Source organism: Taudactylus pleione, unplaced genomic scaffold (genome assembly GCF_031769625.1).
Source record: "Taudactylus pleione unplaced genomic scaffold, aTauple2 ptg001302l, whole genome shotgun sequence".
Lineage (NCBI taxonomy): Eukaryota > Metazoa > Chordata > Amphibia > Anura > Myobatrachidae > Taudactylus > Taudactylus pleione.
This window is the reverse complement of record NW_028285702.1, coordinates 558555-570000: the sequence shown is the minus strand read 5'-3', so window position 1 is coordinate 570000 and position 11446 is coordinate 558555. Positions and strand designations below refer to the sequence as shown.

General features: G+C 43.3%; 1 pseudogene; it reads left to right on the top strand.

The window, feature by feature from the left end:
* LOC148443322 (uncharacterized) overlaps positions 1-11210 on the top strand; it is a 90768-nt pseudogene extending 79558 nt beyond the window's left edge.
* Positions 11211-11446: the final 236 nt, after the last annotated feature.

Here is an 11446-nt window from a genome sequence, read left to right as displayed (position 1 = left end):
CACATTGTTTTCTACAGCACTGTATCTCTCTCCTTTTTGTCCCTTATCAGTCTCTCTCTCGACTTATCTCTTTCTTTCTCTCCCTCCCTCTCTATTTTTCTCTCTCCCTTTTTCCCCCTCTCTCCCTCCCTCCCTCTTCTGTACTTGTGTAACAGAAACATAATTTTTTTTCAACAGCATCAACAACTGAAGGACCCCAGTCCATTGCAGACTTTAAAATGCAGCTTGGCACCCTGAGTAAGTACCATGCACTACTGTACTGTACATTGTGCTCTCCTTTTTACAGTGCCTCTCTCTTCCTCCTGTGCTCCAAAGACCCATCTCCAACCTCTTCTCCTTACACACTAATTGTTTCTGTACATGTGTAACAGGAATATTTTTTTTCCCCACAGTGCGAGAACGTGGAAGGCCCCAGCCACAGCCACAGGCCCCCACCAACCAGTTGCCAGAACCTGGGCCAAGCAGGCCTCACAGGCTGTGTAAGTACTGTATGCTACAGAACTGTACATTGTCTTCTTCTGTACTGTCTCTCTCCTTTTTTTGTTTTCACAGTGTCTCTTTCTCTCTCTTCTGTACTACAAAGATGCATCTCCAACCTCTTCTCCTTACACACTTTGTGTTTTTATTTTTTTTATAAAGGACATCACTCTAAAGGTGCCCATCCACTTAAAGATACTGGTATGACAACCACTGCTTGATTACAACATTGTAATTGTGCAGTCGTTTGTCAGTATGTGATGAGCCTACTTTGAACAAGCAGTTGTTCAGTGCAGGGTCATCAATCATTTGCAAACATGCTTTGCAGATACTGTACAGTAATAGTAATTAAATTGTGGGAGGTTACTGTACTGTATCTACTCTGCACCTAAAGTATCCCTCTGTCTGCCAGCCTGAAGCTTCAGTCTGTATAATGACCTTTGGTGTAGCAATGTTTAGACTGTACAGTACTTTTCCTGCATTGTACCATATTTTAGTGTACAGTACTGTAGCCATTGTATTGTTTTGTTTGTTTATGTACTGTACAGTACTTTGTTAGGAGCTACAGTAGCCAAACCATGTACAGTAGCACCATACCATATAAAGGTAAATACAGCACTGTTAATGTGAATATATTTTTTTCCAATACAGTCTTCCATCAGGGACCCCAAGGGAGGCAGGGACCATGCCTGACTCGAGGTAGAGTACAGTATTTACGGTAGTGTCAAGATTGTACAATATTGTATATTAGAGTTGTAATACTGTACCCTTTTTTTTCTCCCTACAGAACAAATAATTTTTTTAGGGCTGTATCGCCTGATGGCCCACCACCTGGTCGATTTATTTTTTAATTTTTTGTTGACTTTATTTTTGTTTATTTTAGATTTTTATTAAAATTCTTTATATATAGTACAACGTTTTTTGTCTTTACTTGGTTCTGTGAATAAAGTACAGTATACAGTACAGTAAGTCACCCATTCAGTACTTTTATTAATTGCACACCACTCTTAAGGGGTGATTTAATAAAACTTGGAGAGAGATAAAATTGGAGAAACTGTAAATACAGTAGCACCAACCAATTAGCTACTACAGTAACTGTAATTTTACAAATACAGTCTGTACAGTAACAGTTAGTATCTGATTGGTTGGTGCAATTTATCTACAATTTTATCTATGTCTAAGCTTTAACTAAATAAATACACGACAACAGTAAATATAGGAAAAAAAGAGGCCACAGGCAAATTTATGAATAAAAATGTATACTGTACATTATACAGTATTTATACTGTACATTATACATTGCATTGACTTCCCGTCTACGGTAGGTGAAAAAGCTTTCAAATTGAATACTGCGATAATTTTACGCCTGGCGAAATGACATAATCTGCAAAACTTTTTTAGCCAATCACGTCTTTTTGCTCCAATGGGTGAAAAAGTGCCAACCAATGTGCTCCCAACTGTCATCTCACAGGATGTGTTTGAAAAATGACAGTTGGGAGCTGATTGACTGAAACCTTATCACTTTTTTATCACTTTTCACTCTGTCTCCTAACACTGCTTAGTACAGTAAAAAGACCCCTTGGAGTGAAAAGACGAGACCGGCTAAAAAAAGTAAATAGACCCCTAAATTGAAAACGGCACTCATTGTATACAGTACTGTATGTCTACTGTACTGTATACTACTGTAAGTGCTGGGCAGCTGTGAAATCACTGGGATGGGCAACAGGAATACTGTACAGTATATGACTGTGGGCGGCAACCCATATCGGCCGGCGCACCCCTGGTGAGTGAAATCCTGGCCAATAGGATGATACACCCCTGCATCTGTGTGTTATTGACTTTTTGTACCTTTTTAAAGACAGATGCACGTGTTGGGTCTCAGGCGCACTTAAAGACTGAATTACATACAGTACAAACACCAATTTTATAAATTAATGACAATTTTTATTTAACCTACAGCAACATGCTGTACAGAGGGGGGAACTTCTTTAGCTTTCCACCTCCATAGTCCTCTACTGTCCCCCGCTTCTTTCTTCTGCCACTGGCATGTCCTGGAATTCCAAGCTGGACACGGACATGACTACTGTACTGTACCTAGGAGGAAGCAGATGACGTGAGAACTGCCCTTCCTCAATGCTGACCTATTGGACTGAGGACTACACAAAAAGATTAGGTTTTAAGTTAAAATCATCACTGGCACTTTTGGCCTCAGATCCAGAGTTTCACCTATACCAGGTGCAGACTCTACCTTGCATTGGAGTGCAAGGTCCACTGTACGCCCTGAAGAAAGGAGGATAGGCAGAATTGAACAGACAGGAAAAGACAGGCACACAGGTACGGTACATACAGTACTCACCAGAGATACTCTTTTTCTTCATCCCACTCAATCCCACGCAGAGGTCCCTGTAGTAGAGAGAATATGCCAGGCAAGGCCCTTTCCTGCTATAATAGTGTGTCACACTAATCTACTGTAACATTAATATCAGCCCTACTGTATCTCACCAGCCTAACAAACTACAATATTAATGTACAGTACAGTTGCCCTCACAGAGGGCCTACCGGTACCTGTTATGGTGGAAGAGGCTTTGAGGGGTGTAACTTCTTTAGCTCTTTTGCTTTCCACCCCTGTAGTCCTCTCCTGTCCTCCACTTCTCTCTTCACATGGGTCTTCCTCTCTTCAGACCTGTTGGTCTACTGTAGGTTGGGTATAATGTTCCGTTGGCCTCACATAGGACCTATCTGTTATGGTGGAAGAGGCTTTGAGGGGGGGAAATTCTTTAGCTCTTTTGCTTTCCACCCCTGTAGTCCTCTCATGTCCTCAGCTTCTTTCTTCTGCCGCTGCCATGTCCTGGCCAGCGGCGGCGCTGGGTCTTCCGGTCTTCTGACAAGTCCCTTCAAGTCGTGTTTGTTGATTGAAGATCTGTACTTGTATGAGTGACTGTCCTCCATGCATGTTTCCTTGCCATGCACAGCACCCCATTCAACGTGTCAACATCCGGGTAAGTTCTTATTTTCCAATCCTGAATCTTGTCCGGCATTTTGAGAGGATATCTTCTCTTAAATTGTTGGGGATTGGCACTTTCTTCCGACTTCCATCAAAGTCCACCCGCTTGGTCTAATTACAATACATGTCGTAGGGCACGTGTTCTTGAAATATTGCTTGCGCATATCGATGCATTTCACAATTGACAGCTCTGTAAATTTCATTGTCCTTGTCAACGTTGATTACAGCCAGTGGTATATCCGGTAAGGGTGTTCCAAATACAGTCAGTGGTGCTGGGGTGGTCGACATGACAGGGGTTCCTGGTGAAAGTACAGGCATGCTTGCATTGTTGATCCTCGATTCTTCAAATGACCATTCAGGCAGGTGATATGATGCCACTGGTGTACTCTCCCACTGAGGCAGGCTGCATGATGGCACTGGTGTCATGTCCAAGTGCTCTGATGCCACTGTATTGTCCATATCTAGCAAGTGGAAGGATGGGTCAGCCTCCAAGTTGAAATCGTCATCGTTATCCTCAGGCTCAAATTCATCCAGTGTGACCATTTCATACTGGATTGCCTGGTCATGTCTCTTCCTGGTACTCTGTGCAGCGGCCTCTTGCCATTCTTCTTTACTTTGCTGGATTGCTTCTTTTATTGCTTCTGCAATGGTGTCCTTCAGCCCTTACTTCAGCTCTTCTTTCAAGTTGTCAATTTTCGCTTCCAGATGACCAACTTTTCCCACGAGGTCTCTCACCATCCTAGCACAGCTACATGTGCATACATTATCTTCTTGGAATGACAGTTTTTGGCGAGTTGGTGAGTGGGATACATCTTCAACAAGAGGCTCAAAGGTGTCCAATTCTTCGGGTCCATAAATCACTGGTGTTTGCTCCTGGATCTGGACGTTCATGGGTTACTCCACGTTCCCTGGTCCATTTTCTCCGATGTCCACTTGCAAAGAGTTGTTCTTGGGCTTTGCATTCTTCCTTGCCTTGACTAGAAGAGGTACCTGTAAATTTTCCTTACCTGTTTTCTTCTTGGAAGGTTTGCTTGTAGACAGTTGTGGGACTAGTGCACTCAGCCTTTTGGTCATTGGAAGTGGGCAAGATTCATTTCCGGTGTTGTAAAAACCTTTGCTCTTCACCATTTCGACAGTTCGGTGCACTCTGAAATACACAAGTATAAAGACACTAAATACAATGTGAAGAAAAATAGTGGAAATACATGAACTGTATACAGTAAATGTTTCAAATTACAACACTGTAAACAATTACAGTACTCATACTGCACTTTCAAGAATGTGCTGCTACTGTACTCTATACAACTCCAGTAATAACCCTATCACACAGAAAAGCAAATTACAGTACTGTAGCATTTACAGTAAAGCACTTTACTGTACTTAGTGCAGTAATTTGCTGATCTGATTTTTACTGTGTGAAAAGGTCACTTTCACCTATCATTGAACCTGGTCATTTTGAATGTTTTTATTTAACAGTAAATATACCGCAGATTCAATCAAATATACTGTAGTACATACTGTACGGTACAGTACTGTACACAGTACTAAGCAGTGTTAGGAGACAGTGAAAAGAGATACGGTACTGTAAGGTACCGTACAGTACTGCACCAAGCAATCAGTTCCCAACTTTAATTTTTCAATGTTGCATTTGAATCATTACATTTGGGAGCTGATTGGTTGGTAAAGTACCTTACAGTTTCACTGTCTCCTAACACTGTGCGTGAGTTATACAGTATATACAGGTAAATATAGGAGATTACAGCGCCAACTGTTAAAGCACTAACCACTGTTGTGAGATTGCATAGAGGCACAAGATAATAAATATAAATAATACAGGTGTCTAAAAAACACTCCCTAATTATATACTGTACACTACTGTACGGTAGGTGTCAGCTCATCAGTAATAAAATGTGTGAATATCTGAACTGATATACAGTACAGTACTGTAAAGTAGAGCGCCAAATGTGCTATTTTTATAACATAAATCAAAACTTGTGTGTACAGTACCATTAGTACAGTAAATATACCGCAGATTCAATCAAATATACTGTAGTACATACTGTACGGTACAGTACTGTACACAGTACTAAGCAGTGTTAGGAGACAGTGAAAAGAGATACGGTACTGTAAGGTACCGTACAGTACTGCACCAACCAATCAGTTCCCAACTTTAATTTTTCAATGTTGCATTTGAATAATTACATTTTGGAGCTGATTGGTTGGTAAAGTACCTTACAGTTTCACTGTCTCCTAACACTGTGCGTGAGTTATACAGTATATACAGGTAAATATAGGAGATTACAGCGCCAACTGTTAAAGCACTAACCACTGTTGTGAGATTGCATAGAGGCACAAGATAATAAATATAAATAATACAGGTGTCTAAAAAACACTCCCTAATTATATACTGTACAGTACTGTACTGTACGGTAGGTGTCAGCTCATCAGTAATAAAATGTGTGAAAATCTGAACTGATATACAGTACAGTACTGTAAAGTAGAGCGCCAAATGTGCTATTTTTATAACATAAATCAAAACTTGTGTGTACAGTACCATTAGAACCATTAGTGTAAAAGTTAAATGTGCAAAGTGGTGCAATAATGCAATGATACAGTACTGTAGGTATATGTGCAAATAAGCGACTACAGGGACGGGGCATACCGAGGCAGCGGGACGTTAAACACAGCAATATTGCGACTGAAACTAAGATGGCCGACGAGCAAAACAAGATGGTGGCGGGGACAGGATGGTCACTCAAGGGAGACTATGAGAGGGCAGCGGGAGGCTAGGAAACGATCGGTGTATGTGATATTTACTCGATACACAAATAAGCATCTATGGGGATGGGTGAAGGACGGGGCGTACCGAGGCAGTGGGATGTTAAACACAGCAATATTGCGACTGAAACTAAAATGGCCGCGGAGCAAAACAAGATGGTGGCGGGGACAGGACGGTCACTCACGGGAGACTATGAGGTGCAACGTGAGGCTAGGAAATGATCGGTGTGTGTGATAGTTACTTGATACACAAATAAGCGTCTACGGGGATGGGTGAAGGACGGGGCATACCGAGGCAGCGGGACGTTCAACACAGCAATATTGCGACTGAAACTAAAATGGCCACCGAGCAAAACAAGATGGCGTTGGGGACAGGGCGGTCACTCACGGGAGACTATGAGGGGCAGCGGGAGGCTAGGAAACGATCGGTGTGTGTGATAGTTACTCGATATACAAATAAGCATCTACGGGGATGGGTGAAGGACGGGGCATACCGAGGCAACGGGACGTTAAACACAGCAACATTGCGACTGAAACTAAAATGGCCGACGAGCAAAACAAGATGGCGGCGGGGACAGGACGGTCACTCACGGGAGACTATGAGGGGCAGCAGGATGCTAGGAAACGATCAGTGTGTGTGATAGTTACTCGATACACAAATAAGCGTCTATGAGGATGGGTGAAGGAAGGGGCATACCGAGGCAGCGGGACGTTGAACACAGCAATATTGCGACTGAAACTAAAATGGCCGCCGAGCAAAACAAGATGGCGGCAGGGACAGGACGGTCACTCACAGGATACTATGAGGGGCAGCAGGAGGCTAGGAAACGATCGGTGTGTGTGATAGTTTCTCGATACACAAATAAGCGTCTACGGGGATGGGGGAAGGACGGGGCATACCGAGGCAGCGAGACGTTAAACACAGCAATATTGCGACTGAAACTAAAATGGCCGCTGAGCAAAACAAGATGGCAGTGGGGACAGGATGGTCACTCACAGGAGACTATGAGGGGCAGCAGGAGGCTAGGAAACGATCGGTGTGTGTGATAGTTACTCGATACACAAATAAGCGTCTATGGGGATGGGTGAAGAAAGGGGCATACCGAGGCAGCGGGATGTTAAACACAGCAATATTGCGACTGAAACTAAGATGGCCGCTGAGCAAAACAAGATGGCGGCGGGGACAGGACGGTCACTCAAGGGAGACTATGAGGGGCAGCGCGAGACTACTAAACAATCGGTGTGTGTGATAGTTACTCGATACACAAATAAGCGTCTATGGGGATGGGTGAAGGACGGGGCATACCGAGTCAGCGGGACGTTAAACACAGCAATTTTGCAACTGAAACTAAAATGGCCACCGAGCAAAACAAGATGGCGGCGGGGACAGGACGGTCACTCACGGGAGACTATGAGGGGCAGCGGGAGGCTAGGAAATGATCGGTGTGTGTGATAGTTACTCGATACACAAATAAGTGTCTACGGGGATGGATGAAGGACGGGGCATGCCGAGGCAGTGGGATGTTAAACACAGCAATATTGCGACTGAAACTAAGATGGCCACCAAGCAAAACAAAACGGTACCATATGCATTGAAACCTAGCTACGCAAATCAGCATCTAACACAGCAAACTGCAAAATTACCGTGAACCATAACATAGAAAGCTACCGTACTTACAGTACCAGCAGGTTGATACTGTAGGAAACAGCTGTAGAAGCTCAGGGTACAGCAACAAAGGTGACTCGGAAGTCAGGCAGAGTTGCAGAGGTAGATCACGGTAATGAGCAGCAACAACAGTGACTTAGAAGTCAGGCAGCGTTGCAGATAGTAGTAGTATGTCAAGGGTTCGTACTGTTGATACGTGCCGATGAGACAATCCGAGCAGCAAGTCCATACAGTTAAGTAGCAGATTCACAGTGTGGATAGCTAGTCCAGTCTGAGATGCTCTTTTATGCTACCAGAGACAAAGAAAACCTTGCCGCCGAAACTCTGCCATGCCACTGGACCACAAGGAAGTGCATTTTTCAAATACACCAATCAGCGGCCAGATTTTCAGCGGGAAGGAATTCTTTTGTCTCTGGTAGTATAATATAGCATCTTAGACCGGCCTACCGATCCACACCGTGAATCTGTTACTTAACCGTACGGACTTGCTGTTCATATCATCAGTACGAACATTTGAGATACTACTGTCTGCAACGCGGCCTGACTTCCGTGTCGCTGTTGTTGCTGCTCATTACTGTGATCTACTGTAACTCTGCCTGACTACCGAGTCACCTTTGTTGCTGTACCCTGAACTTCTACAGCTGTTTCATACAGTGTATCAACCTGCTGGTAATGTAAGTACGGTAGCTTACTACTGAACGGTACTGTATGTAACGGTATGGTTCACAGTCATTTTGCTGTGTTTTGTCTCCCGTGAGTGACGGTCCTGTCCCTGCTGCCATCTAGTTTTGCTCAGCGGGCATTTTAGTTTCAGTCGCAAAATTGCTGTGTTTAATATCCCGCTGCCTCGGCATGCCCCGTTCCCGTAGTCGCTTATTTGCGTATCGAGCTTCAATTAAACACACCGTATGCCATTGATCGATTCCTAGTCACCCATTGTCCCATATAGTCTCCCATGAGTGACCGTTCTGTCCCCGCCGCCATCTTGTTTTGCTCAGCGGCCATTTTAGTTTCAGTCGCAAAATTGCTGTGTTTAATATCCCGCTGCCTCGGCATGCCCCATCCCCGTAGTCGCTTATTTGCGTATTGAGCTTCAATTAAACACACCGTATTCCATTGATTGATTCCTAGTCGCCCATTGTCCCATATAGTCTCCCGTGAGTGACCATCATGTCAACACCGCCATCTTGTTTTGCTCAGCGGCCATCTTAGTTTCAGTCGCAATATTGCTGTGTTTATTGTCCTGTTTGTCTCCTTCATACGGTAGATGCATATTAGCGTATTAAGGGGCATACTGTATGTACTGTATGAAAGCTTGATGTGAGATTAAATAGGGAAATATATATCACTAATTAGCTCAAAACTATCATTTATTAAACACAGCTTGCAAAATGAAATTTACTAGCTGGTTATACTGTATATACCGGTGTACACATGTTACGGCTGATGTACAGTAAGAATGTAATACCCCCTGTGTTCTAAAAGACTGTACAGTACTGTGGCCCTGATTCAGAGCCGGACGCTCTGACCAGAGCGCTCGCTCTGAATCAGGGCCCACCTCCATAAATATGGAGCGTCCTCCTGGACGCTCGTATAGCTGTGGGTCACCACCCACAGCCTACACGAGCGTGCAGGATGATGGTCGCGATGGTCTTGACCATTGCAACCATCGCCAGTGCGAGCAGAAGCCTGCGGTTGAGTTTCTCAACCGCAAGGCCAGGAGTGATTTTGGCTCTATCAAAGCCAAAATCACTCCCACTGACATCACTAGTGATGTCACTAGTGATGTCAGTGGGGCCGGATTCTGATGGTAGGCGTTCCCTTGGGAACGCCTCCGTCTGGCAGGCACGCCTCCGGCACGCCCACCAAAGGGTGCGTGCTGTCAATCAACATCGACAGCACGCCCCCTTTGATCAGACACAACGAGCGAAGGAAAGTCCTTTGCTCATCGCATCTCGCGCATGCGTACGATGGAGCTCCCTCTGTCGTGCGCATGCGCAGTGCACACCATCGACCCACTTGCGAGCTGACAGCCGCTCGCGAGTGGGTCTGAATCAGGCCCTGTGTTATACAGTATATATTTTTTAAGATACTGAACATTAAATTATGTACTGTATACTGTACTCAGTCTGTATACTCAGCAACAGTACTGTACTGTATTTCTCTTGTTCTCTCCACAGATTTTGTCATCAAACATGGCAAAAATCAGCAAAGCCATCAGCAATATAATTGCAAGCATGAAAAAAGAACACAAAACAACACAACAGATCCATGCCTGGCTGAAAGAGTGTGGTGTTCTTGTTAGTTTACAGACTGTGCGCTATCATGCATTTGAGAGAACGCGGACCAGATATAGATTTCCTTCTAAATGCACATGGTAGGTACTTTACAGCAACTTTTTTTTATTATACTGTACGTTGCTAGATTGCTACTGTATTGTGTTCCAATTTCAACACTAACTGTCCAATAATTGCTACAGTATATGCTCTGTATGTGTTCTACCGTAGGAGCGTCAAAAAGATTGTGCACAAATTGACTTGTGAGGATGATGAGCGTACAGCTTTACAAATAAAACTTATTCTAAAAGCAGAATGTGACCTGGACATCTCCTGTTCCAGCATCAAACGGATGCGTAAGGAACTGGGATGGACTTTTGGACTTACAAGGTACTGTACATAAAAAATATATATATATATATATATATATATATTAATAATGCACTGATTTTACATGACAGTAAACTAAAACTTGTTTTTATTCCACTGTATAAATCCCATGATAGTGGATGTTAATAAAGAAAAGAGTGTTGAACAAGCACGACGGTGGATAGAGAGTGGAGAGAATTTTAATGACGTAATTTTCACAGATGAAACTTCAGTTTCTCTCGAGAGGTTCTCAAGACTGTCCTTCCGACACCGTGCACATCTCTCACTTAAACCATGTCCGAAGCATCCGTTAAAGGTCCATGTATGGGGAGGTATATCTCGTTGGGGTGCAGGACCGATCTATATTTTTGAAGGTGCAGTACAGTAATGTTTGTTGTAAAACTTATTTACAGTCCTGTACAGTGTACGCTTGTTACTGACAAAAATTTCTCATCTCTTTAGGTATCATGGATAAGATCTTCTTCTAAGAAAAATAGTAGATTGCTGTATGGTGCCATTTGTGAGAAAATGCTTTCCATCAGGACATCGATTATTCCAGGATAATGATCCAAAACATTTGGCTTCAGCGAAATTCATGGAAGAGAGAGGGATAAATTGGGAACGCACACCACCAGATTGAGTATTGTCCTATAGTACTGTATTAACTGTTTATTGTACAAAAAAGTATGTACAGTACCGAGCAGTAATTATTCTAGTACACTTTTTACTAAAGTACAGTACTGTGACTGAATATTTGATTTTTTTTACTTTCCTGTAGGTCACTGGACATGAATCCCATTGAATTGGTCTGGGCCCAGTTGAAGAGGTTCATCAGGTCTGATGTGAAACCAACAACTAAACAGGAACTTTTGGATG